We start from the raw sequence: 13,119 nt of genomic DNA on the forward strand, positions 1-13,119 counted from the left end.
GGGGAGAGGGCCTTGGGGAAGCCAGGTACAGTAAAATATCGTCCGCATATAGGGATATGCGATCCTCCCAGTCAGCCGCCTATTTGAAACCCCTAATGGAGGGAATCAAGCGGATCCAAGCCGTGAGCGGTTCCAAGGAGCAGGCGAAGAGAAGGGGGGACAGTGGGCAGCCCTGTCTGGTCCCTTGACCAAGCTCAAATACCCCAGATTTCTTGTTGTTTACAACGACCTGTGCCAAGGGCTCGGTGTACAGTAGTCTGATCCATCCTATGAATGTAGGCCCGAACCCCAGTTTGTTTAACACGCGAAAATAAATAAGGCCACTCTATCGTATCAAATGCCATGGCTGCGTCTAGCGAGACCACCACCGCAGCCTCCTGTATTGTGGCTATTCTACCCAGCACCCAGTGGAGGCGGCGCAGATTTAAAGCCGTGTTTCGATGAGGCATGAAGCCGCATCGGTCCGGGTGTATTAATTTACAGATTACCTGGATGAGTCGATTTGCTAATACTTTGGCTAAGATATTAGGCTCTGAGTTGAGCAAAGAGATTGGTCTAAAGGATGAGCATTTGCTCTTGGGTTTACCCTCCTTCTGGATCGTTACTAGAGAGGCCACTCTTTGATCATGCGGCAGCAGTCCCTTCTCCATACTTTCCTAAAACATTGCCCGCAAGTGCGGGGCAACCGCGTCTGGCTTTAGTTTGTATAACTCTATTGACAGGCCGTTTGGGCCCATGGCCTTGCCGGGCCGAAGGTCTCTGATCACCTGCGCTAATTCGTCATTCATGAGGGTGCTCTCCAGCGTATCCCTCTCCTCAGTCGACAAGGTCGGCATCCGGATATCTTTGAGGAGCTCCGTAGAGTCCTCCACGGAGTGAGTGGAGTTAGAGCAATAGATCTTGCCAAAGTAGGTAGCAAATTCATTGGCTATAGCCTGCGGGTCTGTCACCATTTGATCTCCATCAGACTCCAGTTCCAGGACCAGTCCTTTTTGTCCAGCCAGGCGAGAAGTTTCCAAGCTTTATCCCCCAGGTCGTATAATCTACCCGCTTTGTTCCTTCCCATTGCCTTGACCAGATCAGTCGCAATACTTTTATATTCGTCTCTTAAGTCGCAGGGTGTGGAGGGTCTCCCCTGTGATCTCCTCCCCGTTCGTCCCCTCAAGGCGGAGTATCTCACTTTCCACCTGCTCAAGAATTTTGTTTTTCCTTTCACGTGCCGGCTATCCAGGAGAGCGCCTGACCCCTGATCAATGTCTTGAATGCCTCCCATATTGTTAGTGAGGAGTGGACTGAGCCCACATTTTCAAGAAAGTAGTTATCAATTGCTAGTAGAAGGGAATCCCTAACTACCGGGTTGCGAAGGTACCAGGCGTTGATGGGTGCAATTCTTCCTGCTTGTTTCCTGTCTAGGGCTATTTGAGCACAGACTTGCAAGTGGTCCGATATTCCCCTTGCCATATATCTCGGGTCACGCACCTCGGCGACCTGGACTGCCGAGACTAGCAGATAGTCAATGCGGGAGAGGCTGTTATGGGCACCCGAATAGAAGGTATGTTGGATGGTGACAGAGTGATGTGTTGGCCACACGTCCACCATGCCCATTGCGTCTAAGAAATTTGGGAGCCACCTCTTCAAAGCGCCAACGTCACGTGGGGGGTGTCTATCTAGAAGTCCCGATACTACAGAGTTGAAGTCTCCCCTAACCACCATTCGCCCCTCTGGTAGTGCTAGTAACGGGGATCCCAAATCCCTGAATGTGCTGTCCTGGAGCCCCGGGGCGACATAGATCGTCACTAAGTTAAGAGTAGAGCCCTCCCACCACCCGGAGATCGCTGCATATCTGCCGAAGTCATCCACCCATGTTTGGGATATAGAGTACGGGAAGGAGTTTTTTAGCATGATACCCACCCCCCTGGAGCCGGTGGTAAATCCTGAGTGCGCCACAAGTCTATAGCCCCCTCTGTCTAGCGCCCTGCAGGAGTTGCCCACAAGGTGGAACTCCTGAAGAAGCACTACCTCTGGAGAGTGTTGTTTAATAAGTTGCAGGAATATGTAGTGCTTCAGTTTGTCCCCCATCCCGTTGACATTCCAACTCAACAATTTAAAGTGTCTCTCTGGGTGCGTACCTGTCATGATAACCTTTACTTGTGTTTGTATCTGCCTGTAAGAAGTATAGTTTAGTCGACACAACAAAAAACAACAATGATTCAACTTTACCCACCCAACTACCCCCCCACCCTGCTCCCCTGCACTATGGGCTTTGAACTGCCCATCTAACAAACTTGCAGAGTGCCTGTCGCCCAGAACCGTACTAACTGTAGTAAACTTGGGGGCAGTGTGGCTACTACCTCGCGAACCCCTCCTCTTACGGGAAATAGCGAGTCCCAGAGTCGGTTTCCCCCGGCTACGATTGAGTTATGCGTATCTATATAAATCCGCTAGTCGGCGGCGTGTTCATCCAAATTGCCCAAGGAGACCCCATCCCTCGCCAACAGCAGGGGCAATGTCACATCAAATGAGCTATGCGACGTCTTGCGGTTTGGTAGTCCAAGCAGTTCTTAGTCAATACAGAATCAGGCATCCATGGGCAGCCCGTCCCTCTCCTCCTCCGCGACTCTCCAGCCAATCTGTGACATCCTCGGGACGGTCAAAGAATCAGGCCTTACCTTCCACCTCCACCCAGAGGCGGGCTGGGAACAACATTGCGTACTTGATGCCATTATTGTGCAGTTTCTTTTTTACCGGAAGAAGTGATCTCTGTTGCTTCTGGACGCTAGTGTAAAGTCTGGGAAAAACGAGATCACTAAGTTCTCATATCAAAGAGGTGGGGCAATCCTGGCGTTTTCAAGGATGACGTCCCGGTCCCTGAAATTCAGAATTTGTGCCAGGGTCGGCCGTGGTGGCACCCCCGCCTTTGGCTTTCTCCCAGGGACCCTATGCGCCCTTTCAATCAGAAAGAATTTGGACAATCCCTTAGGCTGGAGGTGGTTAAGTATGAGGTCTTCCAAGAAGAGGTCACTCGCCTGCCCCTCCGCCCACTCCGGAACCCCAGTGATGTGCACGTTGTTGCGGCGAGTGCGTCCCTCGTAATCATCCAGCCTGTCCTCTGCCAGTTTACGAAAGGTCTGCAGGTCTCTTATTTTGCGTTGCAGCTGGGAGGTGTCGTCTACCAGGCTGGAGGTGGTGATTTCCATCTGCTTCACTTTCTCCGTATTTGCGTTGAGTCTGCCCGAATAAGTCACCTCAGACGTGATCGTGTCCATCCTTTGTTCCATGGACGTCTGAACACCCGTTATGGCGTCCATCACGTTGTGGAGCGTTAATTCTGTGGGGCTTTCTCCCATGTTCGTCTTGCCGGCGGCCACGTGTTGGGGTTCCGGCAGCAACGCTTTAGAAAAGACATCAAAGACGTATTTGTCCAGCTTATTTTGTTGCACTTGGTTATGGCCTCTGGTACCAGACATCCTCACAGCAGTGGTCTCACCTCACCAGTCTCAGAAGGCAATGAGACCTGTATCGTGGGGTCCCAGGACCCACCAGCGCGCCGGTAGTGGAACCGGTTCCCCAGGCTGCTTTGTCTGCAATTACAGTGTGGGTTGGGAGCCCCGCACCAGTGGGCTCCAATGCAAGGATCCGGGTGGCCCTGAGGCGGTCCTGGAGCACGAGGGAAGGGAGCTCCGCGTGCCGCCAGGCGCCCGCCAGTGCCCCTGCGCTTTGCCGGGGTGTGCAGAGGATATGTCTCCGGGCGCAGGCAATCATCCACTCCTCATATCCAGCAAGGGCCCCTCACCCCCGGATGTCAGCGGATTCCACTCTCTGTCGGTCTTCCTTGTCTCTGGGGGAAGGGGTCCGCTCCCCTCCCCTCCCCTCCCAGGCCCAGCGCTGGTTTGATAAAAGCTACAGGAGCGCATGTGATAGTTGTCTGGGCCAGCCGAGGGAAGGGGAGCGCTGACCCCCTATGGGGAGGATGCCTCCAGCGGCATCCGTCCCCTGGATGCAGAGATGATGAGACACGGTCCTGACACAGCTGGGTGCCCCTCGGGCCGATTGCACCAGCCCTGGTCCATTCCTGCACTAATATGTTGTGTGGCTGTAGCTCAGGGTCACGCTGGGGGCAGATTGATGCAGGCACCGGTCCCGCAATGTCATGGGCACCTGGGCCCCGCTCGGGTCAAGAGACGTCCGCTGTCACAGGAGCAGATCCCCCCTGCGCCTCAGTTATGCACGGGAGAGGTGCCACTGCAGCTCACGGTCAGCACTCATTCTCCCTCACTCACCCCCGCTGCCTCGGTCCTCCGTCAGCATCAATGTTCAGACGGCTGTACCCGCCCACCTCCACGGCCTTCGAAGTGGCATCCACGCCCTCCAGTCTGGCAGCTGGCCTTGTCCGGGTCTGCTTCTCGGGTGATATTCTGCTCACACCACACCCAGCCTCAATCCAGGCCCAGATCACGGGCTCGATGGCACACGTCGCCCTGCCCCATGCCGCAGCCCCCTGTGCAGGAAGCCGGGAGAGGCCGCAAATCCAGATTGGCCCTGCTCAGCAGACACTGGGTCTGGGCCACCTGTGGTTGGCTCTGCCGCGACAGCGATTCAAGCCCCAGGTAACCCGCTGTCTGGGGGTTGGATAGGTATTACGGATGTTAGGAAGGGCTTCACTAGTGTCAGAGCTCCTCTAACTGGCGGCCATCTCGCTCCGTAGCTTCGCCACGCCCCAAGTATGGATATTCTTAAAGAGGTGCGTAAACCTACAACAAGAAAATGTTACACAGCTAAATGGAAAAGGTTTATTATTTATTGTCAAAGCCAAAAATGTAACCCTTTTGATGTGCAAGTGCAAACAAATTATCTTTTGCATCAGCAGACATCAGGTCTTACATATACTTCTATAAGACTACAATTAGCTGCACATTAGACAACAGACATCTTTATTTAAGATACCTGTCATTAAGGCTTTCATGGAGGGAGTCAAAAGAATCATTCCCTCTAAGCTACCACCAGCTTGGATTTCTAAATGTATTAACACGACTCATGGGACCAACATTTGAGGCATTGAATTCATGTCGGCTCAATTACTTATCTTGGAAAGTTGATTTTTTAATAGCAATAACTTCACTTCGGGTCGGTGAGTTCCAAGCATTAACTTTAGAAGAACCATTCTTCCAACTGCATAAAAACAAGGTGGTCTTAAGAACAAATCCAAAGTGACTTCCTAAAGTGGTCTCTCCTTTTCATATGAACCAATCTATTGAACTGCCGATGTTCTTTTCAAACCCAAATTCTGTAGCAGAAAGATCACTTCACACTTTAGATGTCGAGAGCGTTAATGTATTATATTTACTGAACAATTTATTGCTTTTTTGCCTCCACACACTAGGAGACCAGTCCCAAAATATTTTATCGCCAGATGGATAGTTAAATGCATCCAAACATGTTATGCAAAAGCAAAAAAACAACTAATAGTTACGCCTAAAGCCCACTCTACTGGAAAGATTGGGGATTCTATGGCATTTTTAGGGAACATTCCAATTGCTAAAATGTGTAAAGCCGCAACATGGTCCACTCCACACACTTTCACAAAACATTATTGTGTGGATTTGGCAGCACGCAAACAACCTAATGTTGGACAGGCAGTACTATAACAAACCGAGCCCCCAAAGGGTAGCCACTGCTTTGGGAGAGGGACTGATTTACAGTTTATGCAAAGCACGTGTCTCTACAGCCACATATGCACTGAACGGATTGTTACCCAGTAAGCATCTGTTCTTGGCATGTAGAGCTAAAGGGTTCACATGCACCCTCCCCGGATACCTATGTGGCTGGCCATTTACATTAATCTACATTACTTGCATGGACATCACATAACTTACACTGATTCTAACTTCATTCTCACCCGCCTGCGAGAAAACAATTGGCGCAGTGGAGTTAATGCCCAGGCGCTCTGTTACCGAAGAGAGGAGTCACATAGCCTTGTGACTCCATAAGAATTCTTGGAAGAAAAACTTGCAATCATTCGAGCCCAACATTAGAGGGCAGACTTATGCAAATAATGTGAATTTACAGCACTACATGCCAAGAGAAAATGCTTACTGGGTAAGTAACATAATCCTTATGCTACATTGATCTCATTGCATCATACGGTTCTTTCTTCAAACCTAGTTTGGTGGTGCTTCATTTTCTGGGTTCTAATTAACCTGTTAATCATGTCTGATCGGATAGCTATATCCTGTGGTGCTTTCTCGTCCTTTCTTCCTGTTTTCAGAAACACCTCCTCAGCTGTGGAAAAGTTTGGCTTCCCTTCTTCCTAGGCTTCTCTATGAGACCCTAGGCTCACGCCAGCGCGTGGCTATCTGTGATTTTGCTAGGACTAAACACCGTGTCGCAGATATTTTTTGTCTTATCCTGTGTTTTTCTGGCCTAGAGATTATATTTCTGGGATACCTAGTCTGGGGCTAACTTAATACGTTATCTTGGCTTGATGCTCTAGTCCTATCTTTTTGAAGTGTTTATCTGGCTCAAACGTATACAAAAGCTCCCATCACATATATCCTTCACTATCGCTTGAAAGAAAACCAATAGTTGACAGATCTGAGATGGACATGAGTGTCCTACAGTTGTTTTTTTAAAATTGAAAAGTCCAACAATAAAGCTGAACATCTGGAATCACTAAGCACCCTTTAACTAATCTTAATTTTTGCAGGAGGTTCATTTGCCCCAAAACGCCTGCATGCAAGTACATATATTCCCTATAAAAGCTATAGCTTTTATATGAACCTCAAGGGGCTATTCTCAAATACGAATGTAAATTGACATCTTTGCTAAATTTGCTCAGCCATAGAATGTTGAGGGAAGATTGTGCCATTTATTCCTCAGACTTTCTTACTCCATAAGTCTTTTTAAGTTTTATCCCACCCATTTCATCCAGGCGATGGAGCACTTGTATCCCTAGGTATCTACTTCCCTCCTTCATTTCTCTGCTTCCCCATGTGGAGCTCTAAAGCATAGTGTGTTTTCTGCTTGCCTTGCATCCTGATAAGTCGTGCTGTCTGTATTGCTTGATTTATATGTGGAAGGGCATCCCCTTCGTTTGTAGTATATATAATCCTATCATTTGGATATAAAGCTATCTTTTTATACCAATTGCAGACAAAATGCACAATCTTGCCAGTCTTTCCGAGACTGTGGACAAATGGCTCAGTGTACAGAGCAAGTAAGAGAAGAGAGTGGGCACCCTTGTCTAGTCCCTCGACGTATGTGAAGTTGGGCAGTCAAACTCCCATTTACCAACACCTTCGCTTCTAGGGGACTGTATGTCAACACTATTGTACTACAATAAACTCTTCCTAACCCTACATTTTCCAACACCCCCATCAAATACTGCCAGTTCACTCGATCCCAAGCTTGGCTTTTGTTGCAACTAGAGTCAAAGTAGCAAATGGTGTATAAGGGCCACCGCTAGCGCCATGGAACCTGCGGCGGTGTCTGTTCATCCGCGGAACTATCGTCCTGGTAAAAATCCCTCGTGATCCTCAGGTCTTAAAATGTTTACCACGCGGCTTAACCTAGTCGCTAGAATGCTGCAGACAACTTTTAATTACAATTTAAAAGGGCTTAGTTGGGTTTTTCATTAGTTACAAACTTAAAGTAATGGTTGCTTCATGCCAGGAAGGTGCAGCTGTGCTTCTCCTAATAAAATAGAATTAAATAATGTTCTCCATATTGGACCTGCCATTTCACTGCATTTCAAGTAGACCTCTTTGGAAGGTCGTCATATTGATGAAGTTGATTAAAGACGCAGATGATGATAGATTGATGATGACTAAATCTCAACAATTACAATTACAAGGACAAGGGTGTCCAGGCGCTACAAGACAGACGGAGCGGTCCATTCATTGAAACAGGCATGTCTTCAAACCTTTACGAACCTTTAGGTGGTTGCCGTCACCCCTTAAATGAAGGGGGGAGGGCGTTCCACAGTTTGGGTGCCAAGAAAGAGAAGGATTTCCCGCCTTTGGGGACAGTAAACCGAAAAGCATTGGCAGACCGTAAAGTGAAACTTCTCAGCCATCATTTCTGATCTCCCCCCCCTTCCCCTCCCCCCCCATAGTATGCTCGATGGCTCATGCAGGAGGTTTTACATTGGAGTCTTTTGCGTATAGGTAACCAGGGCAGAGGTTTCATATAGGGACAGCGAGCCCCTTCCGCTTAACACCTGCCAGCAGCCTAGTGGCCCCAGTTTGTACTCTCTGTATAATGGCTATCACTATACCTGGTCGCCCCCGGGAGAGAGCATCGCAATGGTCCAAGCACCATGGAATAGGAGCGTGGACTACCTTTATGAGTCCGTTTAGGAAGCATTGGCAGCTCTTTAAACAGCATCCTTTAATATAGGAAACAGGAAGCGGAAACTTTATGTGTTTATCCATATTATGATTATTAGCAGTCACCACCCCCAAGTTTCTAGCTTCTGATACTGGGGTTGAAGAGTCACCTAATTCAGGGGCCGCCAGTTTCCTGCGACGTCCTAGCCCGTCCCTCCAATCACGCTCCCGCCTCCCAGCTGAGCCTGCCTCGCCCCTCCCCTTCAACTATCCACTTATGACAGTGACTTTTGCGCGCAGCGTTCACGCGCAGCGATCGCGCCCCATTCGCGCCGAAGGTGCGCCAAAGGTAAGCCCGTCTACGCCCGTCCGCGCCTGGACCGCGCCCAGCGCCAGAGCCCCTGGTCCTCGTAATGCCCACCCCTCCCGCATTACTTACGATGCCACCACCCTCCTAGCCCTCAACCCCGGCCGTTCCCCCAACTGCATCCAAGCGGCTCCTGGACACACCCATGGACCCTTTTCCTGCAACTCCTGCAAGTTCGACGGCACCAAGAACAACTCCTCATCCACGAACACACAACAGATATCCGATCCCAACCACCTACAATGCATCCTGCTCAACACCCGCTCGGTCCACAGGCACGCCATTGACCTCTGGAATCTACTCGACACCATCTCTCCGGACGTCGCCTTCCTGACAGAAACATGGATGAATGCCTCTTCAGCCCCAGACATCACCATTGCCATCCCAGAAGGATATAAGATCATTCGCAAGGACCGTACCGGCCACACAGGAGGAGGCATCGCTATCGTCTATAAGAAATCCATCCGCATCTCAACCAGCTCAGACGTCAATCTCGCCAACTCTGAACACCTTCACTTCCAGATCCACATAGACCCCAAGACCACACTCAGAGGCACCCTCCTTTACAGGCCACCAGGACACCGTGCACAATTTAGTGAAGACATCACGGACTTCATCACTCCACACGCGCTCCCCTCCGAGGACTACATCCTTTTGGGAGACCTCAACTTTCACCTTGAAAAGAACAACGACCGCAACACCACCACCCTTTTGGACAACCTCGCAAACCTCGGACTTAAACAACTTGTCACTACCCCCACCCACATCGCAGGTCACACACTCGACCCTATCTTCACCTCCAGCAAGCATGTTTCCTTCAGCCACACCACAGCTCTCCTTTGGACTGACCACAGCTGCGTTCACTTCACCTACAACAAGCCCACATCCAACAACCACCCCCAACCCACTCTGCAAAGAAACTGGAACAAAATCACCATCGACCAGATCTCCTCATCGCTTCTTCAAAGGCCCCCCGCCCACTCCTCAAACCCAGACCAAGCAGCCACCAACCTCACCCAATGGTTATCCAACAGCGCCGACATCCTAGCACCACTGAAAAAACGACAAATCAAACTAGGCAGCAAGAAGGCCTCCTGGTTCAACGATGATCTTAAGAAATCCAAGAAACTCTGTCGCTCCCTCGAGAAGGCCTGGAAAAAAGACCCAACCACCGGCACCAAGGACGCCTTCAAAAACGCCACCCGCATACACCACCAACTAATCCGAAATGCCAAGAAAGCAGCCCTCAAGGACCGTCTAGATAACAACGCCCACAACAGCAAGGAATTATTCAACATCGTCAAGGAATTTACCAACCCCTCAGCCAACTCCAACGACATCACCCCCTCTCAAGCCCTCTGCGACTCCCTAGCCTCATTCTTCCACAACAAAATTGCAGACATCCACAACAGCTTCGACAACCAACCCGAAGACCAACCCACCCAATCCCCTGCAGGACCCCCACCCCCCCTGAACATCCTCAATGACTGGAAGCCAGTCTCCACTGAAGACACCATCCATCTGATGAACTCTATCCACTCAGGATCCCCCACAGACCCTTGCCCTCACCACATCTTTAACAAAGCAGACTCCGTCATAGCACCACACCTCCGAGACGTCATCAACTGCTCCCTCAAATCCGGCACCTTCCCGGAAAGCTGGAAACATGCCGAACTCAGCGCCCTTCTGAAGAAACCCACAGCTGACCCCACCGAACTCAAAAACTACCGCCCCATCTCGCTCCTCCCATTCCCGGCCAAAGTCATCGAGAAAGCGGTCAACAACCAGCTCGCCGCCTTCCTCGAAACCAACAAATCCCTCGACTCCTCACAATCCGGCTTCCGAGCCAAGCACAGCACTGAAACCGCCCTCATCGCCGCAACAGACGACATACAAACTCTACTGGACAATGGAGACACAGTCGCCCTCATCCTCCTCGACCTCTCCGCAGCCTTCGACACGGTCTGCCATAGCACCCTTCTACAGCGCCTCAAAAACATCGGAATCCAAGGAAAAGCACTGGAATGGATCACCTCGTTCCTCTCCGGAAGAACCCAGAGAGTCCGCCTTCCACCATTCAAGTCAGAGGCCACTGAAGTCATCTGCGGCGTACCTCAAGGGTCCTCACTCAGTCCCACCCTCTTCAACGTTTACATGAGCCCCCTCGCGGCCATCGCACGCCAACATAACCTCAACATCATCTCCTACGCCGACGACACTCAACTGATCCTATCACTCACCAGAGACCCTAACACGGCCAAAACCAACCTACACGAAGGAATGAAAGAAGTAGCCGAATGGATGAAGCACAGCCGTCTGAAACTGAACTCAGACAAAACAGAAGTCCTCATCTTAGGTACCTCCCCCTCCGTCTGGGACGACTCTTGGTGGCCAGAGGCCCTTGGAAAAGCACCCATCCCGACGGACCACGCACGGAACCTGGGCGTCATCCTGGAATCCTCACTCTCGATGAACAGACAAGTCAACGCCGTTTCTTCATCTTGCTTCAACATTCTTCGCATGCTCAAAAAAACATTTCGCTGGATCCCTACCGAAACTAGAAAAACAGTCACCCACGCTCTGGTCACGAGCCGACTGGACTACGGAAACACCCTCTACGCCAGCACCACCGCAAAACTCCAGAAAAAACTACAACGCATCCAGAACGCCTCAGCCAGGCTCATACTAGACATCCCGCGTAAAGAACACATCTCTGATCACCTGAAAAACCTCCACTGGCTCCCCGTCAATAAGAGGATCACTTTCCGGCTCCTAACCCACGCACACAAAGCACTCTACGAAATCGGACCCGAATGCCTCAACACACGACTATCCTTCTACACCCCCTCCCGCCAGCTACGATCCTCCAACCTAGCCCTTGCCACTGTACCTCGCATCAACAAAACCACCATGGGAGGTAGATCCTTCTCCTACCTAGCTGCTAAAACTTGGAACTCACTTCCCACTCACCTTCGCCTTACTCAGAACCACCTAGCATTCAGAAAGCAACTCAAAACGTGGATATTCGACAAGTAACTCCCCACCCTTCTACAAGCGCCTTGAGACCCTCTGGGTATGTAGCGCGCTATATAAATCTTTTGACTTGACTTGACTTGACTTGCATTGGTGATAGTCCGCTTTCCAAGACCGCACACCTTCGTCTTATCGCCATTCAAATTTGATGCGTTGGCGCACGTTCATTTCATAACTGAGGTCAGGCAGTGGTGCAGATTTGAGGCGGCTTCAGATTCATCCACCACTGAGACCACAATTTGGGTATCTGCGTATGACATGTAATAATTAATTTTTTTTTATTGATGAAATCAGGGGAGCGACTGACGTTAAACAAGGCGCGCGGCTTAGAATAGACCCTTGGGGCACACCACACAATGATGGTATTTCATTACAGGAGAATCTGGCCAATCTCAACGCTTGAGAGTAACTGGAGAAGAATGAAAAGATCCAACCTAGGGATCCACCTTCCGCTCTTACCGCCTGAGAACACTATGAGAGACCGTATCAAACGCAGCGCTAAGACCCAACAGGATCCATGCAGCACTACATTCTCCATCCAGAAACATCTTGATGTTGTCCAAAACTGACACCAGACTGATAGTACGGTGGACTGGTCTGAAGCCCATGTGTTTTTTTTATCAAGCTCTTTATTGACCTCCAGATGCTCTTTCAGTTGTTTATCAATATCTCTTTTTGTACTATTTTTGCCACAAAAGGTTATCTTGAGATAGGCCCGAAGTTCGAGAATTCAAGCCTGCCTTTTGGTGGTTTCTTTCAAATTAGCAGAATTTGGGTATTCTCTCACTGTCGCGGTCAGACTGCTGACCTGATGGATTACACAAGAGCGCTTTACCTTTATTAGTCTTTTTTGAAATTCCGCATATTTCTTTCATTGTTATTTCTTGGCTCTGTATTGAGTGTTCATCTAGATTAGGTTGGGGGTCGTTTATACTTAAATCATGTTTTAGTTCCCCTGTGTTAGGCATATTGTCTTCCAAGTGAAGCTTCTGAAAGAAATGATAGAATCCCTCTTTGCTCACCTGGTTATTGCTCATGTGTAAGCTTGTCCTTTCACCAAGTATTTCTTTACTCTAGTTCCTTCTAAAGTCTGCCTCAACTTCACAAGCCAATAGTTTGCCACATTTCTCTCCACATTGGAAAGGACTGACATTGCTTACATCATTTTTCTTCAACTATGATTTCATTTTCAAGCCCCTCTAAGGTTTCCATAATATTTCTTATTTTCCTCGACAGGAGACATTAGCAATCTGGTTTCTATCAGTCCCCTACCATGCTAAGCTGCAGATCACAGGGTTACATTGTATCCTTGTAACGCTCGCATCACCTCCTAGTCCAGAAGAGGGGTCTCTGGAGTCATCCTTTGCAACCAATTGTCCAATCACTTAAACAGGG

Source organism: Triturus cristatus, chromosome 4_1 (assembly GCF_964204655.1).
Source record: "Triturus cristatus chromosome 4_1, aTriCri1.1, whole genome shotgun sequence".
Classification (NCBI taxonomy): Eukaryota; Metazoa; Chordata; class Amphibia; order Caudata; family Salamandridae; genus Triturus; species Triturus cristatus.